This window comes from Alosa pseudoharengus, unplaced genomic scaffold (genome assembly GCF_046254945.1).
Source record: "Alosa pseudoharengus isolate Yale_2024_CS ecotype anadromous, Long Island Sound unplaced genomic scaffold, YU_APseudo_1.1 YU_APseudo_1.1_scf_18, whole genome shotgun sequence".
Classification (NCBI taxonomy): Eukaryota; Metazoa; Chordata; class Actinopteri; order Clupeiformes; family Clupeidae; genus Alosa; species Alosa pseudoharengus.
Window position 1 is genome coordinate 1,331,151 of NW_027468650.1, and position 22,325 is coordinate 1,353,475.

The following is a 22,325-nucleotide window of genomic DNA, read 5'->3' on the forward strand; positions in this document are numbered from 1 at the left end:
TAACTCTCACCAAAATGCAACCTAGGGTCGTCTTGTGAATGTACCCGAGTCAAACTTTCATTTAAAAGCATAATTAGGACAGAAGCGCCACTTTTAAGATTGACAGTATTGTAATGCCCTTTATACTGGAGTTGATGAATCATCTCTTGCAAGAGTTAGTACAAAACGCAACCGCTAGACTGCTTACCAGGACAAGGAAACAGGAACACATCACTCCAGTACTGCCGGCCGTGTACTGGCTTCCTGTTAAATGTACAATCCAGTATAAAGTGGCATTGACTGTTTTTAAATCACTAAATGAGCGTGCTCCCGGTTATGTCCAAAACATGCTGAACTTTTCCACTCCATCACGAGCACTAGGATCTGCATCCCACGCAGAGCTGCAGAGCCCGAGCGAGGAGCGGAGCGGATGGAATTTTGTTGGAGCGCTTTTTCCCCTCTGTTGCGCTCCAATTTCGCTCCGATTCCGCTCACACCAAGCGGAAATGCATGCCCAAATCCACCCAGATTTCATGTCTTCGGAATGAAACCAAGAGCGTTACATTTCAAAGATATTGGCCATAGTACCTTCGTTAGGGATGGAGTTGCTAAATATTTTAGAAAGGAAACTGAAAGTCATAGCCTAGGGCCTACTGTACAAGCGTACTATTCCTACAAAACAACTAGATGCTAATAATGTAGAGCAAGAACAACCATGTGGTGGTTCCAGTGAGTAAAGATTCATTTTGGAATTTAAGAAGATGTGGAATTTTGCAGAAACATGAGCGTTACGGAGAGCAAAAACGTGAGCAATTAGAATATGCTTCATATCAAGTAGCCTAAGGCTGAAGTATAACTTGGATGCTAAACCTGTATTATTTAGGCAATTAATCCCACTGATCCTTTTAGTTTTAGGTTTATGTGTATTGACGTTACCAAGCTTGTTCGTTGTTGCACTGTCTGTGTTGCATTATCTTTTACAATAAATGTTCTATAGTGACATTGCCGTTGCTCTTAGATCTTTGGGATTTACGTTTTCTAAGGTGACGATTCGGCTTGTAGATTATTTCTCCCTCTTTTAAATTGGAGCGAGCCTGGAGCGATTTCACTGGAGCGGGAGGATTTTGAAGTGGAGCGAGATTGAGCGGAGCGGCCTGATGTGCATTTGAGCGGAGGAGCGGCCAAGTGGACAGCCACCTGAGCGAGGAGCGGCCGAGTGAACAGCCACCGGAGCGAGGAGCGGCCGAGCGGTCAGCCACCTGAGCGAGGAGCGGGATATTCGCACCGCTCAGCTCCACTCACTAGCTCTGATTCCACGCACGCCTGGACACACCCCCTTCCCGCAAACAGAAAGGTGACTGTGCTTTCAGTATCCATGCAACGCCTCTGGAACAGCTTACCACCGGAACTCTAATCGGCATCACCTATGACTGTTTTTAAATCTTTACTAAAAACCCATCTCTTCAGCCCCAGCTGTGGCGCAACTGGCTGGGGCACCTGCACCGTACGGCGGCGGCCCGGGTTCGATTCCCGCCCCGTGGTCCTTTCCGGATCCCACCCCTGCTCTCTCTCCCACTCACTTCCTGTCACTCTCCACTGTCCTATCATTAAACGCATAAAAAGACCAAAAAATGTAATTATATAATAAAAAAACCCATCTCTTCAGACTTGCTTTTAACAGCCACTGAGCCTGTGGAACTATGGATTTGATGCCACTTGTATTTTGTCTGTATATTTATACGTCTGTCTCTCTCTTGTTTTGTTTTTGTCTGGAGGTGTCAGCTGTAGTTGATGCTTGAATCATCTTTTAAACTCTGTCTTTTTTAACTGTGAAGCACTTTGGAATGTAATGTGCTATAGAAATTAAAATGACTTGCATACAATGCTTAGACCACAGCTCTTACCTCTGGACAGAAGCAAACTCAGCGTTGTGTCCATCTCTTCTCCCAGGCTCACTGCATTTGTGTTGAGGTCGTTTGGAAAAGCAAAGTCCTTTATCTACATTGATCGATCCAAAAGTTATAACGGATGCGAGCACTTGGCTTGGAGGAAACCTTCGACCAGATGGTGTTTTCAATATGCAGGGGAAACTCTTCAACAACAGAATGAAGGTCTGACCTGTATGATGCTACTCATAAACAAACTCCTTATTTGGGATGGATGCTGAATTTTCAGTGTTGATGAGGGTTTTTCATTGTTTTCTAGGGGGGTGTAAGCGATGATGTAACAATAACAGCTTACATCGCTGCATCAATGCTTGAGCTGAATATGAGCACTGTTACGGTAGGTAAATCTGTCTCAAACCATCTCCTCTATCAAAGGTTTCATTCAGATGCTTTTTCTTTTCCATAGCTGTCTGAACATGACTAGAAAGTCATACCCCTTTGTACCACTCATGACAAATATAACCTTTGACCAGAAGGTTTAAAAAAAGAATCTATTTTTTTACTTCAGCAAGAAACCATGAGGTTCCTGAAGTCCTCCGCCAGTAAGCGCTCCAACACCTACACCACCGCTCTGCTGGCCTACACCTTCAGCCTCGCTGGGGAAGCAGACCTCCGAGCTGAGCTGCTGAAACACTTGGACAGTGTAGCGACCTCTGCTGGTAGGAGACACTGCAGTGTGCCACAACCGACATTGATGAGCAAACACGTGCACCTGCTCCCTTCATCTCCTACGGCTCGTGTCTTTTTATCTCCTACGGCTCGTGTCTTTATCTCATACGGCTCGTGTCTTTATCTCATACGGCTCGTGTCTTTATCTCCTAATCTCCTACCGCTAATGTCTTTATCTCATACGGCTCATGTTTATCTCATACGGCTCATGTCTTTATCTCCTAATCTCGTACGGCTCATGTCTTTATCTCCTAATCTCCTACGGCTCGTGTCTTTATCTCATACGGCTCATGTCTTCTCAGGGAGTCTCCTGCACTGGTCTCAGTCCTCATTAGAGCAAGCTGATTCCCTGGCGGTGGAGACGAGCGCTTATGTGCTGTTAGCTGTTCTCACCAAACCCGCGCTGACGGCTGCAGACTTGGGCTATGCTTCCAGGATCGTCAACTGGCTGGTGAAGCAGCAGAATCCGTATGGAGGCTTCTCTTCCACACAGGTGCTCCACACACCTTTCCTTTCTAAACGTCGTGTGTGTGTGTGTGTGTGTGTGTGTGTGTGTGAGAGAGCTGGTCTCCAGCTTCAGTGTTTGCCCGTGCTGACAGCTGGGTGGGTGTGTGCTGACGGCTGGGTGTGTGTGTGTGCTGACGGCTGGGTGTGGGTGTGTGTGTGTGTGTGCTGACGGCTGGGTGTGTGTGTGTGTGTGTGTGTGCTGACGGCTGGGTGTGTGTGTGCTGACGGCTGGGTGTGTGTGCGTGTGTGCTGACGGCTGGATGTGTGTTCTCTCAGGACACGGTGGTGGCGCTGCAGGCTCTGGCTCTGTACGCCACCAAGGTCTTCAGCCCACATGGGTCCAGCACAGTGACCGTGCGGTCAGCAGGGGGCGACACACACCAGTTTGATGTGAACCAGCTCAACACACTGCTGTACCAGGAGGGGGCGCTGCGCCACGTTCCTGGGAAGTACAGAGTGGACGTGAAGGGCTCTGCATGCGCTTCTGTGGGGGTCAGTGGAAAAGAACTTCTCCTCTGTTTCTAAACTATTGATGATGGATACTCTGTCCGTGACATTTCTTCACATCTCTTCTGTAACAGGTCGCGCTCTTCTACAACATCCCCACTCCCAGTAAACATTCAACCCTGAGCATTACGACTCAAGCCAAGCCTCTGACTGAGGGACAGTGCAACAAGGCCGATGGGCAGCAGGCCTTCAGCCTCCACATCACAGTCCAGTATGGAGCGCCATGCAACGCCTGCTTCTGTTCTCTTTGACTGAACTAGTCTGACCGCATCCGTTCTAATAGTTATTCCTCCTTTCTTGTGCAGATACACATCTGTTCTAATAGTTATTCCTCTTTTCTTGTGCAGATACACATCTGTTCTAATAGTTATTCCTCCTTTCTTGTGCAGATATAACGGACCACTGCAGAGCACCAACATGGCGATAATAGATGTGAAAATCTTATCTGGGTTCACTGCTGACACTGAAAAAGTAAGTTGTCCAATGTCCCTCCTACATCTGTTGCTCTGTGTGCACCATCCATAATGTTACTGATGGAGGCTGTGTTGCTCTGTGTGCACCATCCATAATGTTACTGATGGAGGCTGTGTTGGTGTGTGTGCACCATCCATAATGTTGCTGATGGAGGCTGTGTTGGTGTGTGTGCACCATCCATAATGTTGCTGATTGAGGCTGTGTTGTTGTGTATGTGCACCATCCATAATGTTGCTGATGGAGGCTGTGTGCACCATCCATAATGTTGCTGATGGAGGCTGTGTTGGTGTGTGTGTGCACCATCCATAATGTTCTTGTGTTTTAACAGCTTCAGGGCAGCAGGTTTGTGGACCGAGTCGACAGCAAAGATGACCACATCCTTGTGTATCTGTCAGAGGTAAGGCCATCTGTAAGAATCCTGGTTTTCACTGAAACATGCTGCACCTACTTGCGCTCTGTCCATCTGATGTGATGTGTTTCTTTTGATTTCCAAACAGGTTCCAAAGGATATACCTGTTCACTGCGAACTGACCATCCGACAGGATCTGCCAGTCACCAACCTGAAGCCAGCAGGGGTCAAGGTGTATGACTACTACCAGACCAGTAAGACTCCATAGACCAAGACCAGCATTACATATATGTATAATTACATTGCCATGGATACAGCAGTGCTAGTAAGCCCCTGACCAATGAAATCTCTCTCTCTCTCAATCAGGTGACCAAGCTGAGGCTGAGTACTCCTCCCCTTGTGCAGGTCAGTTAGTCTGCCGAGTCCTCTAAAGAACAATCACCACAACAGGTCCCAATATTCTATTTAACGTGTGTGTGTGTGTGTGTGTGTGTGTGTGTGTGTGTGTGTGTGTGTGTGTCCTCCCCTTGTGCAGGTCAGGGGACAGCTGAAGGAAGAGGTCATTAAGTGGAAATTATTTTGACATTTCAACCCTTTAACTTGCTGATGTGTTGACATGATGTTTTTGAGATTGTATATCTGTAATAAATACTGCAATCCTAGCATTTGTCTCATGTTCATACTGTTCGGAGGATTGTCAGTTGAAGACTATATGTTTATGAAAGAATATGAAAAACAATATTACCGTACATCCCTGCTGAAAAAAACAGCTAGAAACCAGCTTATGCTGGTCTTTGCTGGTTTTCTTCCAGCTATTGCTGGTCTTTGCTGGTGTAGCTGGTTGGGCCACCAGCTGGATATGCTGGCGTGACCATCGGAGGAAGCTGCTCATGCTGGTGTGACCAGCCTGTCTTGTGGGATACAGCTGGTGCAAGATGGTCATGCTGGTGACCAGCCTGTCAAGCCGGTCATGCTGGTTTGCTAGAATGACCAACATAAGCTGGAATGGCCAGTTAAACCAGCACTGTAGACCAGCAACACCAGCTAAAATGACCAGCTTGAGGTGGTACGACAAGCAAAACCAGCTGAATTACCATCATAAGCTGGGAAAACCAGCCGAAGGTATGTTTTCGCAAGAGTTTTGCTGGTCTAGCAGGTCAACCATCATAGGGTGGTCAAACAAACTGGTTAACAACAGGGATGTAGAGCTCAGCATTGTCATTTTATGAAGGAATATGGTTGAAAACAATATCATGAAACAAGGAACATTGTTATATATGGGTTCACGGCATCCTGATAAAAAAAACCCATAATATCCACAAGTGGTGATCATCAGGGACTTGAGGAGATCTCAAAATGGATCAGTAGCAGCTCCCGCTACGGACAGGTGGTTTTTATTATGATTTTAAATTTGCCTTGCAACTTTAGCTTAATAGAAGTGGTTGAGAAGAGGGCAAGTGTGCCGCGCTGCTGAGAAGTGGCTTTGACGTCACGTGACATGGCAATGTTTGCAGTGATTTGGTATTTTCTTCAAGCTGTGGTTCCTAGGTTTAAGAAGAAACACATTAACAGCAAATCTACTCCTTCCCATTGTACTTGGTACAACTCCTTTTAACCTGGATCTTTATGTTTAACCTTCTATACTAATGAGCCCATGAGTGCATTCACATCTTTATTTGTAACCTGGGGTACTTCTATACTAATGAGTCCACAGAAAATTTCGACGACACACAGTGCACAGCTACAGTAGTCCCTAGATGCAGAGGCGATTCTAGAGTCTGGGGGCCACAAGCAAAAATTTCAAGGGGGCCCTACCGACCAGTGTTCATCACCATTATGTTAGGCTATAAATAATCTGATGCCAACGGAAAATTTATTAAATAAAATCCAAATGTTCCAAACATGAAAGACTTTATCCAAAGAAGTTTATCTTTTATTCTTAAATAAGCTACTTGGTTGACCCATCTCCTGACAATGTTACAATGTGTATTGTTTGCTTACAAGAATTATTAGCATGCAGAGTGAGAAGCGAGCTAAAGGAGTTGGAGCTGGAGAAAAATAGCTGGGCCTATAAACAGGAATGGAAATAGCTGGGCCTATAAACAGGAATGGAAATAGCTGGGCCTATAAACAGGAATGGAAAGAAAAAATTGCGTTCATCTTACCCGGTTTCACAAATGCAAAACCTGTGTATCAGATATGCAAAAACGCTGTCACGATAAATATCATACCACACTACAAAACGCAGCTATTTGCTCCAAACAAGCACAGAGGCGCAATATTGAAGCGCTGGCCGAGGGCTATGCAGAGCTAACAGGATCCAGTGCGATCTGGGGCCTCATTTATAAAAGGGTTGCGTAGAAACCATCCTTCATTTGATCTTAGATCATGTACATGAAATGATCGTACATGTGATTCAGAGAAAACGAACGTACGCACAAAAAAACGTGCGTACGCCACCCTTCCAGATGTGCCCATTATAAATCACAAATGAACGTCAACTTGTGCGCAGCCGGATGGTTTTAGGTCTCCGCCTTGTAAACACCCCCTCATCAATATCATTAGCATATGTGTTAATGAAATCAATGGCCTAAAAGCTGTAGCTTATGTAAAATTATATATTGAAAACATTGTATAGGCCTAGCCTTTGCCATCTGATGTTAACTAGCCTATATGCGTCAGTTCGAATAGCTTACCTAATTATGTTTTTTCCAGCAAAGCTTTCTGGAAAGAGATCGTATGCATCCATGTCTATTGTCCTGTGCTCGCTTTCATTCCTTTTGCTTGCAGGAATGTGAATAATCAACATTTCGTATGTTTAGGCCTACTTTGTAGAAAAAAAAAGGGTAGGCCTATGAAGGAAAGACCTCTAGGCCTATATAATCCTGTACGTTATGGTACGGTAGGCTACGTATCCAATATGACCCAGGGTAATATGCTGATTTAGCCTACAAAACAGAGGACTAAATTATAAGCGTGATATGTCATGTAGGCTTAACGTTTCTTTTAGGGTAGGCTATGTTTTTGCTGAAAAAGTAGCCTAGTTCGCCGGTCATTTTTCATTCATTCTGCATATCTTTGCTATCATTTTCTTTCAATAATGTCCAATGGCTTAAACATTGTCCTTTATTGTTTGCTTTAGGCTTACCTTTATATTTTATCCTACATTATTCAGCTCACGTATTGTCATCTGATCTTGGGCACTGCCAGTCAAAAAAAGCAAACAGGTGCGCGCTCTGCACCTCTTTACGCAACTCCGACGCAACACTAAATATGAAGATGCCCTGCTTTCAGAGGATAACTTCCGTCCCTTGGTTGTGTAGGCTATATATGATATAAAATATCGATAGCCTACATTGTATAGCTTACAGTCAAATATTACCTTTTTGTTACGAAGCGCAAATTAGGATGTAGTGGAGGCTAAACGCGAGTAAACGCAGTTTATCCACCTCTGAAATTTCATAAATAGAGTTTAGGCCTACCCACCTCTTATTAGAGTTTATCCACCTCTCAAAAAAGTTTATTCACTTTTAACATTCAAAACTGTATGATCAAATACTATCCTATATTCCCAATACTGCACAATAACCTCCAACATTATCAAACTGTTCGAATGCCTTCCTCTCCTAAACGAGGGCAATTGGACATTTGATGGTCAATATTAGATTGGTGAAAACACTAAATATACTAGATCACCTGTAAGAATGTTTCAATTATTCCATCGTAGGTCTTGGTGTTTTTTTTTTTTAGATATTGTGAAATAAGTAAGCTATACGTCTTTTCACTTTCTTAAGTGGGCTATAGTTCTCATTAGCAGTTTTATGCCAAACCATGAAACAATAAGCTGCGTCCAAAAACGTCGTTAAAAATCTTCTGATATTGATCATGCATATGGCAAAGAAAGACATGAAATCGTTGGTCTTGGAATTTTGAAAAACACTTAGACCTCAGATTACTTGCAGTACCCCGGCATTACCACAAGGAAATGGTCGTACGTCAAGTTTGAACCTGACGTGGAGATAAGCACTTTTCCACGTCAAAGACGGTTTTTATAAATCTGAGCGTTGGCATGGATTTGAGCGTACGCACCGTCTAAGATCAAATCTGTGCGTAAGAACGCTTTATAAATGAGGCCCCTGGTGTTCTTTCTCATATTTGTTAAGCACCAACTCACAGTCTGATTGGTGAATAGGCTATTTGTAAATCAATATCGTAAAATGAAATATTTTAAAAATTAGGACTGCCAGAATAATTTGACTGGGCCAAACAATATCAGTGGCGGCAGCTTTGGCCGCCTGTTGCCGACCCATGTCGTAGATTATAGTTTAACTCGAGGTGTGTCAATGATATTGTAACTAACTGCTAGGTTGTCTCAAAATGGTCTTTATTGGTTACGCACCAAAACACACGAACGTCATTAAACAGGCAACACAAGGGAGGTCAATTAAACAAGCACGATACACAAACAGGGTAGTCACATACAATACACGGGGTAAACACATGAGGTACAACATAAAGAAAGACTATACCAGCTAACACATACATGACAAGGTAAACGCCATTACTCATACTAAAACCAACATCAACATTACACACACACACACACGCACAGCATTATGGGAGTACAGTCATAACAGCTAGGCTCAGATCATTACAATATTTTAATTCCATGTCGACTGAGCCGACAGGGATTTTATTTATTTTTTAAAAGTATAACGCCCATTCAGCTGACCGGGAGTTCAGAACTGCGTTAGTGTTTATTATCTTCATGACTAGGCTAAGGCTTACAGGAGGAAGGCAGACAGAAGTATAGCCTAGCCTGCTGGGTGTCTGTGTCAGTTTGAGGATAAAACGATGCATCAAAGAGTCAAAATATTGGCAGCCAAAGAGAATTGTTGATAACAGAAGTGACGGTGTAAAATTAAAAATCTTTGGCGGCACAAATTAATGTGATTAAAAAAATGAAGGTGTATGATTGATCCTTACTCATACTCATACTAACACGTTATGCTGACAGCCCTAATACAAACATAAACTTAACCATCTCCTTGCTTAACTAGTTGTAACTGTCGCTAGCTAGCTGAAGTATATTGTCGTATAGATGTAGCAAACCATGTTCAATCTTTCTGCCAATTAACATTAGCCTACTGTATAACTTCATTGAGTAAATGTCAAATTCCGATGTTGATACGTCATCACTGCACCCTCGATTGACGTTTACCACAGTAGCCTAAATATGTGTGGATTCTTTGAACTCTTTTGAACACAGATCATAGCCTAGGGCCTACATGTACAGATGTACTGTTTGTAGCCTACAACAGGACAGGAGCATGCAAAATCTCGCTTGTCCCACCGGCAAACACCTTGAGACCAGGTCAGGGGCCCCCTAGCGGCTCGGGGCTCCAAGCAGTTGCTTGGTTTGCCTGTTGACAAGGTGCGCCTCTGCCTAGATGGTGCCCTCATAACTGTCAAAAAGTTGAGTGTGGAATGGACATTTTTTGCCCTCAACGGCTGCCATCTTGGCCACAGAGCAGAGGAGGAGGAGCGTTTTCAAACTTGTGGTGATTGCGGTGGAAGCTGGAGCAGCAGCAGTGGGAAACACACTTTACAGTAGAAGTATACTCTTTTGATCCCTGTATAAGTATATATACTCTTTTGATCCCTGTATAAGTATATATACTCTTTTGATCCCTGTAGAAGTATATATACTCTTTTGATCCCTGTAGAAGTATATATACTCTTTTGATCCCTGTAGAAGTATATATACTCTTTTGATCCCTGTATAAGTATATATACTCTTTTGATCCCTGTATAAGTATATATACTCTTTTGATCCCTGTATAAGTATATATACTCTTTTGATCCCTGTATAAGTATATATACTCTTTTGATCCCTGTAGAAGTATATATACTCTTTTGATCCCTGTATAAGTATATATACTCTTTTGATCCCTGTAGAAGTATATATACTCTTTTGATCCCTACATAAGTATATATACTCTTTTGATCCCTGTATAAGTATATATACTCTTTTGATCCCTACATAAGTATATATACTCTTTTGATCCCTACATAAGTATATATACTCTTTTGATCCCTACATAAGTATATATACTCTTTTGATCCCTACATAAGTATATATACTCTTTTGATCCCTGTATAAGTATATATACTCTTTTGATCCCTGTATAAGTATAAGTATATATACTCTTTTGATCCCTACATAAGTATATATACTCTTTTGATCCCTGTATAAGTATATATACTCTTTTGATCCCTGTATAAGTATATATACTCTTTTGATCCCTACATAAGTATACGTATGTATACTCTTTTGATCCCTGTATAAGTATATATACTCTTTTGATCCCTACATAAGTATACGTATGTATACTCTTTTGATCCCTGTAGAAGTATATATACTCTTTTGATCCCTGTATAAGTATATATACTCTTTTGATCCCTGTATAAGTATATATACTCTTTTGATCCCTGTATAAGTATAAGTATATATACTCTTTTGATCCCTGTATAAGTATATATACTCTTTTGATCCCTGTATAAGTATGTATACTCTTTTGATCCCTGTATAAGTATATATACTCTTTTGATCCCTGTATAAGTATATATACTCTTTTGATCCCTACATAAGTATATATACTCTTTTGATCCCTGTATAAGTATATATACTCTTTTGATCCCTGTATAAGTATATATACTCTTTTGATCCCTGTAGAAGTATATATACTCTTTTGATCCCTGTATAAGTATATATACTCTTTTGATCCCTACATAAGTATAAGTATATATACTCTTTTGATCCCTGTATAAGTATATATACTCTTTTGATCCCTGTATAAGTATATATACTCTTTTGATCCCTGTATAAGTATATATACTCTTTTGATCCCTACATAAGTATAAGTATATATACTCTTTTGATCCCTGTATAAGTATATATACTCTTTTGATCCCTGTATAAGTATATATACTCTTTTGATCCCTACATAAGTATAAGTATATATACTCTTTTGATCCCTGTATAAGTATAAGTATATATACTCTTTTGATCCCTGTATAAGTATATATACTCTTTTGATCCCTGTATAAGTATATATACTCTTTTGATCCCTGTATAAGTATATATACTCTTTTGATCCCTGTATAAGTATATATACTCTTTTGATCCCTGTATAAGTATAAGTATATATACTCTTTTGATCCCTGTATAAGTATAAGTATATATACTCTTTTGATCCCTGTATAAGTATATATACTCTTTTGATCCCTGTATAAGTATATATACTCTTTTGATCCCTGTATAAGTATAAGTATATATACTCTTTTGATCCCTGTATAAGTATATATACTCTTTTGATCCCTGTATAAGTATAAGTATATATACTCTTTTGATTCCTGTACAAGTATATATACTCTTTTGATCCCTGTATAAGTATAAGTATATATACTCTTTTGATCCCTACATAAGTATAAGTATATATACTCTTTTGATCCCTGTACATGTATATATACTCTTTTGATCCCTGTATAAGTATATATACTCTTTTGATCCCTGTATAAGTATATATACTCTTTTGATCCCTGTATAAGTATAAGTATATATACTCTTTTGATCCCTGTATAAGTATATATACTCTTTTGATCCCTACATAAGTATACGTATACTCTTTTGACCCTGTATAAGTATAAGTATATATACTCTTTTGATCCCTGTACAAGTATATATACTCTTTTGATCCCTGTATAAGTATATATACTCTTTTGATCCCTGTATAAGTATACATACTCTAGTATACATACTCTTTTGATCCCTGTATAAGTGTATATACTCTTTTGATCCCGTGAGGGAAATTTGGTCTCTGCATTTATCCCAATCCGTGAATTAGTGAAACACGCTCGGCGCAGTGAGCTGCCTGCAACAACAGCGGCGCTCGGGGAGCAGTTGGGTGGGGTTGGGTGCCTTGCTCAAGGGCACTTCAGCCGTGCCTACTGGTCGGGGTTCGAACCGGCAACCCTCCGGTTACAAGTCCGAAGCGCTAACCAGTAGGCCACGACTGCCCCCTAATCCCGGCGCAGTGAGCTGCCTGCTACAGTGGCGCTCGGGTTTACAGGTGTACACACAAGTTAGAACACAGTACGACTATGTCACTGTTGAATAGAGGACACCAATAAAGTTATATCTAAATGTGATTGACATTTCTGTTAAGTGCACGAGTTGGTGTTTGATTGAAGTCTACGCTATCTTGTTGAAGTTCATACGCTATGCGAGCTAGCACACAGTGTACTGACGGAAGTACGCCATCTGAGATGGACGCTGTGTGAAGCCCCGCCTTCCTCCGTGACCCCAAGGGCACAGGTGAGCTCAGGTGCTGCCCAGGGAGGCACAGGGTCAACACGACCACTGAGGCACGGGGTCAACACGACCACGGAGAGAATATCCTGGGGCCCTCACACAACCCTATGGACATACCACAGGTCATTATGGACCCAGGCTACACAACCCTATGGACATACCACAGGTCATTATGGACCAAGGCTACACAACCCTGTGGACATACCACAGGTCATTATGGACCCAGGCTACACAACCCTATGGACATACCACAAGTCATTATGGACCCAGTCTGAGGGCTAGGAGCTGTTGGTGCATCTTATTCCCTAGAGGTTGGAAATCCAATAACTGCTTTGCTGCTGTACCCACAGCTGGACACAGCATTCTCATGTAGCAACATTAGTTACATTACTGAGGCCCTCCGCTGGACACAGCATTCTCATGTAGCAACATTAGTTACATTACTGAGGCCCTTCGCTGGACACAACATTCTTATTCAGTTCCATCTCTAGAAGTCCCCTGAACATTCTAAAGGGTATGAGAGGCGGGGCCTGTTGGTCACATGGCACTCAAACTAATCAGAGGGCTGAATATGATTGGATAAAGGCCTCGGGTGCCACATTTGAACTGAAGAGTGTATAGAGCAGCAGAATGAGCAACAACAATTAAAGGGATAATCATCAAGAAATACAGTATAAGCTCTATAGGGGGCGCTAAGTAGAAATACAGATACGCTCTATAGGGGGCGCTAAGTAGAAATACAGAATACGCTTTATAGGGGGCGCTAAGTAGAAATACAGTATAAGGTCTATAGGGGGAGCTAAGTAGAAATACAGTATAAGGTCTATAGGGGCGCTGAGTAGAAATACAGTATAAGGTCTATAGGGGGCGCTGAGTAGAAATACAGTAAAAGGTCTATAGGGGAGCTGAGTAGAAATACAGTATAAACTCTGTAGAGGGAGCTGAGTAGAAATAGGCTACAGATAAACTCTACCATGTTACAAACTCGAAACAAATCATACTGGTCCTAAAAATAAAGTATGATCACCAGAAGCAACAGTGGTGACCCCAATGCATATCATATGGAAGCCATTCCGCTAACTTTCCCATGGGGACCGAGATGCCTATCGTAAACGTGCTAATTACCAACCATTTCGTTCGAAAATTCTAAAACAACAATGTTTTTTAATACTTCAAAATAACATTTGTTAAATGAACCTTACATTTTTCAGTAGCCATACATGTGTAGATTTGAACAAAATCTAGTTTAGTTCTTACCGGGGCTTTTACTGCCTGAAATATCTGATTTTGTTTACCACGCTTGGAGTTTAGTGCTGGGCTGGTGGGTACTTATTCCCAACCTTTCTCGCTGCACATCAACGGTTAGCCCGAGAATTCTCGTCATCGCAATTCAAAATTCCACTGGAGCTCCAAGTGGATTTGTACGCAGCCTTACAACACTGTTTACAGCTCTTCGAGTCACGGTAAAATGTAATTTTTGGTACATAGCTAATTTAGATAAACTTATGGTGTGGGTTCTTGCGCTCTTTAGGAATCCGCCGTCTTGGTTTGTATAGAAATCAATATTAAGTGACATACACGTAAGAGATGACGTTCCTAAAGATTTTTTCTAAAAAACGAGCTATGGAAAATCCATAGACAGCAAAAATCCCATTAATTTTGCCAAACTGTAGGAACGCAACCAGTAGGGGGCGATGAGGTTACTTTTCCTCCCCATGTGCCCCTGTGTTTTGTGTCTGGCACCAGAGACAAATTAACTCCTGCAAGCTCATTTCTCAGTCCAGCAGGGCCCGTAATTCACAAAGAATTTTAAGGCTAAAACAGAGCCCATCTACGGAGAGCCTGGCCACTCCCTATTAAGTCCCATTGTACTGAATTTTGGTTGCAGTTTTGAATTTCTTGAATTTCCCCTTGGGGATCAATAAAGTATATATCTATCTATCTATCTAGTTCCACCAGAGTTCCACTGGGGATGATCGCCATGAGTGAAAAATGAATGGGAGTCTATGGAGCTAGACAGCTAAATGTGTCTCCTTCACCTGATTGTCGTTGAGAAATCTCAGATTTGATTGTAGTTTTTACAACAACATGGGTTATAGGTCGAAAGTACTTGTCCTTTCTATTTCTTACAGGTTGGGTCGTTGTTGCCCATAACACGCTAGCATTGTGCTAATGAATGACATCATTAACACGTTTGAAAGGCGTTTTAGAACAATTAAGTGACTTTAAACAATATAATAGTCAACAGTGTGTAGGCCTATTTTATTTGCCCCCCCGAAATATAACAAAAAATGATTTCATATCCCGAGAAAAGTGGATTTTGAGGGGTACAGCTCCATAGACCTCCATTCATTCTGCACTCGTGGACGAGCGCCCTCACGTGGAACCAGAGAAGGAACTGCAACCAGTTCAGAAACCGGAAGTTTCGCCTTATTCACCCAGCCGGCGGCGGCTACACTTGCCAGTTTGCAAACAGAGTGCATTACCACCATCTGCTGGACTGAGGTGTAATAGCACCATCTGCTGGACTGAGGCGTAGTGGCAAGTGTACCCTGTAGCCTCGTTCTGGCCGCCGGGTGAATAAGGCCAATTAGACATTCTCTAAAAAATAATGGGCGTGTCACTCGTAGGCCTAACTTTAGGACTCCTAATTTTTTTGACTCACAGCTCGTGTCCATTATTGCGGCGCGTAGACGCTTGCAGACGCCTAGCCCTCCCTCCCGTCGCCGCTTGTGGGCGTGTATAGGCTAAAGTGTATGCTTTTCAAGTTGTTTTTATTACACAATGCCAGCTAACGTAGGCTACTAAAGTGGAGGTAGCCTACTACTGTTAACATATTTTATTGAAACACTCAGAAATATCACTGACATGTTCCTCCAAAGCACATTCTGAGCTGTATTTTGGGCCACCAGCGCATGGCGTAATACTCGTTATTCACCCACGGAAAGTTGAATTCGGTATTTTGCACGTTTATTTTTTAAGCATTGCGCCCAGGGGTGTGGCAATTAACAACCTAGGGAGGGACCTAGCGCGTTGTCTAAAATTCGCTATCATACACCACCTAAACCTGGTCAGAAGTCAATGGCGAGTTGTTCATATGCTATTTTAAGAGCGCATGTCAACAGTCATATTGGCAGGTGCACGCACCATCCTTCTATCATTCATGAACGCACACCAGCGCACGTCCATGCAAAGCATTACAAATTGCACGATTACAATGGGAAACATAATTAGAACAAAGATATTACGAAATACTGTACATCTCATAATGAGTAGTTATTCACCATCATTTGCAAATTGGTAATGACGGTTAAAAGTGATTAGGGGAGAGGCGAGAGACACGTATGGAGCACAGCTGAAGACGCACTGTCACGAGATATAAGCAACTCCTCTGCAGGATAAATGTTGTTTTTTCAGTCATTTGAGCAATATTAGGGTAAGTGTTGCTTTTTCCAGCCTATGTTTTCGGTGGTAACCCATTGTCAGTCAATAGTGACAGTAACTGCATATAACTGTCTTGTCGTTGACTGACTCCTTGGTGAAGTTAGTTTTTACTTTTTACTTTGCCAATGAGTTCAAATAGACGAGTGCAAATGCGTGAGGGCTATGCTAGGTTTTAGCATGGTTTAAGAATGACTATTCTATACGGTCTCGCAAGCAGCCACCTTCAAATGCGCCTTTGAATGCCAAAATACCGATGCATTTATTTGACATATCGCGCGTTGCGCCGTTAAAGGGAATGACAGATGTCATTCTCATTGGTTTAACATGATGTTACGCCCCAAACACACCCATATGACTGATTAAAAGACCTAGGAACACCTTGTTACGCCATGCGCTCCACTTTTGATAGCGAAACTCCTCCCAATGTGAACTGGACATCCTACTAAATTTGAATAGACTTTTGACGAGTGACGATGCACTTTAGAATGTCATGTCTTGGTTCAAGTTGCCAACAAGGTCTTTTTTGATAGGGTGCAGTGGCGAACTTGTTCTAAACTTAACTTCTTCGCCACTATATAGCTTAATATATTTTCATAAAACCTACACGATTATCAGGCGAAACAAATCTTTCTGGCAGGCTATTGTTCCGGACCGGAAGACTAGAGCAAAGGACAGAACTTGTTTACTGAAGATGTACTTTAATTGGCTAACCGCCTCGCGTTAACCGCTCTCATTTGCATAAAGTTCAGCTGAGCCAAACTTCCTGACGCGCCGCCTCGAATGGCCGCGCCGCCTTCCCAAGGTGCATTGCAGAAGCGTAAACCACGCCTTGCCGCTCTCCATAGGAAATCAATGGGCTATGTGCGGCGCGGTGGGCTATGTGCGGCGCGGTGGGCTTTGCCGCGATAATGGACACGAGCCGTAAGAGTAATTCACGAAGCATTTTAACCCTAAATGCAGCACCTAAGTCTGGGACAGCTTAAAAGAAGATGAGAGGACTCCTAGACCTAATCCTGTAATGTCTTTTGGTTGTTGGTGGTGCATCCCTTAGTTACAATGCACAATTATTCCCTCGCAATTGAGTGCTCTGCAAAACAAATACATTTCATACCTGTGTTGCAGCATGTAGCCTAGCTGCCTGCCTGGCTAGGTTTACAATGAAATCCAATGTCTGAACATATTTAGCAGTTGGCCTGTCGGCTAGCTGAAAAGTTTGAGTGTTTAACTTTAAACCATAGGTTCTCAAAGTGCGGCCCGGGGCCAATGGCGGCCCGCGGAAACATTTCTGGCGGCCCGCGATAACATCTTTGCAAATTCACAATTTCGTCGCCGTTTAAAAAAAAACAAAAAAACATAGTCCAGTATTTCTTTTGAAATTGAAATGAAGTTGTATGGTCTGGACTATGTTTTTTTTTTTTTTTTTAAACGGCGACGAAATTGTGAATTTCCAGAGCGTGTTACTCCACACTTGGCGATCGACTCCTACGGACTTTCCCCTAAAGATGGCAGCAAAGATGGCAGCAAAGATGGCAACATTTCCGGAAAGGTACTGGCTTGATGAAATTCATTCTGGACTCTCTATCCGACCACATAAAGACCTCGGGATACTTCGGTTTGGCTTTAGGGACCCTCTACTCACTACCACGTAAGTGTAATGTTGTTTGGAACTGTAGAAGAGGTATAAAAATAGCGTTTTGTAGCGGCGAAATAATATGCCCTTCTCACTTCCACGCTAACGAGTTTTGACTAAAAACGGTAAAATCGAACTTTCTCAAAACACATCCTAATGACATGATTTTGATGTCAACTCAACGTATGTACTCCCAATCATCCGTAAATAAGTCCTTTAAGTAAAAGACACCACCACTGAATTGATGAAAGAATTCTCATTTTATTTTTCTCTTTATTATTTCATTACATCTAAGAAATCTCTTTGCTCTGAGTAAAGCATTCCTGTGTGAATTAACTGATCTTTTCCTCCAAAAATCTTAATGTAGCCCCTTGTGTTAGTGTTACCATTTACTTTGAGATCACCAGGTCCCATTGTCTGAAAAACACCCAAAACTAATAGGCCTACATTTCTATAGCTATTCTCCACTTTGGGGGTGATGTTTTGGTGGTTGAAATTTTCACCCCATCCCAAAATTGATCACTTAGTCATCATGGATGTGATCATGGATCGATCACTATTCTCCAAACATGCACAACTCAGCTTAACCTTTATAAGGGCACACCTGGACAATGAATTTAGCTTTCGCTGGATTTTTTTTGACCCAGGGACATGGCCTGAGATTGAATGACACCATGTCCATTTCAATTGTGGGGCTGAGAAAATTATTCCTTTGGGATGTTTTTCAACCAGGGGGATCTGCTGACTTTCTCAGAGTAAACGGTAACACTAAAACAAGAGGCTACATTAAGATTAGGAGGAAAATATCAGGCAGTGTGCCGAGAGACCTGCCCCAATAGTAAATAAGTTAGTAATAAGTATAGATACTCTTTTGATCCCGTGAGGGAAATTTGGTCTCCCAATCCGTAAATTAGTGAAGCACACAGAGCACACAGTGAACACACAGTGAGATGAAGCACACAATGAGCACACAGTGAGGTGAAGCACATACTAACCCGGAGCAGTGAGCTGTCTGGAGCGGCGCTCGGGGATCAGTGAGGGGTTAGGTGCCTTACTCAAGGGCACTTCAGCCGTGGATGTGGGCCACATTTTTTCTACTGGTCGGGGATCGAACCGGCAAGCCCGAAGCTTGTCATAGGCTATCATAAAAAAGTTGCATTGTTTGCATGATAAAATGTAATCAGGTAATCCCCAACAATGTAACTGTAGTCTGATTACACTTTTTTTTTTTATTGTAATCTGGGCTGATTATAGTTACTTGATTGTTACATGTAATCCGTTACTACCCAACCCTGGCTGCACGTGGCATTTTACATTAAGTCGTCCACTCTCAAGTGAAGGGAATACATTTCTTGCACATCAGACAGCCAGTAAGTCTCGCAGAGAAGGACGTTGCTGAGCACGCCCACATTCCGTTTTTCTAATGTGGCGCAGGTGCAGCACAGCACCGAACACTTATTTCTTGGCAGACGCGGTCCCGTTCCCCAACGCCGCACTCTCTACAGGTGAGACTCTCTACACGTTCAACTTCAGGCTCTGCCGCGGTGCGACGCCAGCCTCATAGTTATTGGAGCCTACTCAGGTAAAGCATAGCCTCTACTTCAGACTCACTCGGGAAAAGTCGGTAAATAGTTTGATAAAACAATTCACATTGTGGATTTCATACTTGTGATATGTAGATGGAATGGACGCATTAACATTAATCTTAACATTATCTGGACCACAAACGAGCTCTTTCCTTTATAATTTACATTAAATCCGTCCAAATGTTTGGGACAGTTGCGTTGTGTTCAGCCGCGCAAGAGGGGCGATGTGGAGGCGTTTACCTGCATGCTGGTTAAAACTCGGCGTCCTCAGACTGCGCAGCAAAGCCTGCCCTCCGCAAACATCGCGCACATGTTGAGATGGGGTGGGGGCAAGGAGATTCAAATGGAGAAGTTTATGTTTGCGAGCTTTAACAATTTAAAACCCAACGGTTTATCCATTGTGGCTTTTATCTCTGCAGAATCTTTAAAAAGTAAGCTACTACCAGTCAGCCATTCAAGTCCTTTGTGTATCTTTGTTACAATCCTGGTCCTTTTTGGGACAAAAGTATTGATCATAGGCCAAGTCATCCCACGCAGCTATTGATATCTGACGACACGCTGACAGGGATCCGATTGGTATGATTGCTTTCATTCTTTCCTTAGGTGTGAACAAACATTACACTACCAGCACACACACGTTTATTACATTAAGCACATTGGAGGCTCTACTTATTTACCATGATCCCCCTAACTCAGTGATTTTCAACCAGTGTGCCGTGAGAGATCAGGTGTACCGCGGGAAATTGTCCAATTTCACTTAATTGGTCCTAAAACATTAACTATTTAGTTGTTGCAAAGTAGGCTAAGATATTGTTGAGTAGGCTATCTGTGCCTGCAATGTAGAATAGATTAGAAAGCTAGATTAGAAAGCTAGATACGCATTCGGCTCCAGAACGTAATCATGGTGGCGGCAACAATCAAGGCCAATGGAGCAACAGGTGTCTCTGATTGTCGGCAAGTGTTGCCCAAAGACAATAAGGGCCCGTCTACACGACTCTGGTTTTTTGAAACCGGTGAATTTATTAGATCGGTTAATTATTTCACACAAACATACGGGTATTTGCGAGGTAACCAGGTAGGCTACGCCATGTTTTTGGAGGTGCAAACAAACGCTGCATTGCCATTGAGATCACATAGTAAAGGAGCTGGCTCAAAGGTTATAAATGTATTTTGTCGTGTTTAGTTGTATAATGAAAGCATAGCTTTTATAGCCATCCATGCGTCTTTCCTGCTGGCTCTTTGGCTATGAATTTGGTAACTATAGCGGACTATCTTTAGAAGGTGACAAATGTTTTTTGACGTTAATCACTCCTATGGTGTATTGCTATTGTCTATTCAAAGTAAAATGCCTATTTGGAAGTTGATGGTCAAATTATCAACCAACTCTGATTGTTTGCACCCCAAACAACTTTGACAACATTTGGGAGAGATTCTTAAGAGTGGAGTCTTTTGAATAAAGCTTGAATTGCAGGCATTAGTTAAAAGACTACAATCTTTCAAGAATCTTTCCCAAATCTTGTCAAAGTTGTTTTTTGTAAGGTGGCCATTAGGTGTTTGCCTCAAGCAATATGACGGCCGATGAGAGCGATAGATAAGTAGGCCTAGGCCTATACTTGAAAAGCAAAAAATGCAGAATCTGAACTGATCTGTAAACAAATGAGATTACACTGTGTATTCTGTTACATTTTTGGTTGATGTTGTGCCGCTGGATTTTAAAAAAATAAAATGTAGCCTACCATGGCTCAAAAAAGGTTGAAAACACCTAAAACCCTAACTGCAATCCCAAATGTATTGGTATGCTGTGTTAGTAAAAGGTAGATGGGTAACATCGTGTTTGTATTTACATCGTGTTACATCAAAGTTGATCAAAGATGTGGTGGTTGCTGCTATTTGATGTTGCCCTGATGAACTGGGAAAAGGTCGTAGGTCATACTAACTACATGGTAAGGTCGTAGGTAGGGTTGGGTATCGTTTCAATTTGAACGATTCCAATTCAAATTTCTTATTTCGATTCCGGTTCCTAACGATTCTCGTTTCCGATTTTTTATTTTTTTAAAAGGCAGGGTCAAAAAAAGTTTAGGATATTTTAAATGAGCTAGCTAACCAACGGCCTCTCTCAGGGTATCTGCACATTTTCCAAGTGCAAATTTAAAGACTTTTAAGACCTTTTCAAGACATCTAAATGAAAATTAAGACTATACCACGGCAAAAAGATATATATGGCTGTTTATGCAATAGTTTTTTTTTCCTACTAATTTTAACCCCCACCCCATTTTGGATGTCTACAGAAGTTACCAAATATATTTTGGCGCAAGAAAAATAATTGTGTGAATTACCTTCACAGCTATAAATGCCCAATTTTAGGGTCTGGGCTGCTTGCTTTTGAAGCTGGCTGTACATATTTGGTTTTGCTTACTGCTGAGGCTGACTTCTTCACCTGTGTCTGTAGTAGCCTAGGGCTACTTGCCAAAGACATGTGCACTGGACTGGATTCCCTTCAATATTTTTTTCAAAGTTAGACTAAGCTATTTATATATTTTAATAAGCCTACTTTATATAATTTACTATGTGCATCTATTGTCCAATATGCAGCACAGCAAATTAAAGTTAATCTACTACTTTATATGTTGCATACCAGTTGTATCTAAACCAACCAAAGCTTGACTGAAACATTGTAAAACCATTGACTTGTTTTAAATTAAGAGACCGGTCCTCCTTGCATGATCCTGCTGAAAACTGCTGGTTTCATCTCAAGCACGCACGTGTTATGAACGCACTTATTATTATTTTTTTTTTTATGTAGCAGTTGCCGACATTCAAAAAATATGCGGTTATATTTCACAACTTTTGCGAAGTAGGC

At 41.8% G+C, this 22,325-nt stretch overlaps 1 pseudogene; it reads left to right on the top strand.

The window, feature by feature from the left end:
- LOC143131801 (alpha-2-macroglobulin-like protein 1) overlaps positions 1-5,093 on the top strand; it is a 29,916-nt pseudogene extending 24,823 nt beyond the window's left edge.
- Positions 5,094-22,325: the final 17,232 nt, after the last annotated feature.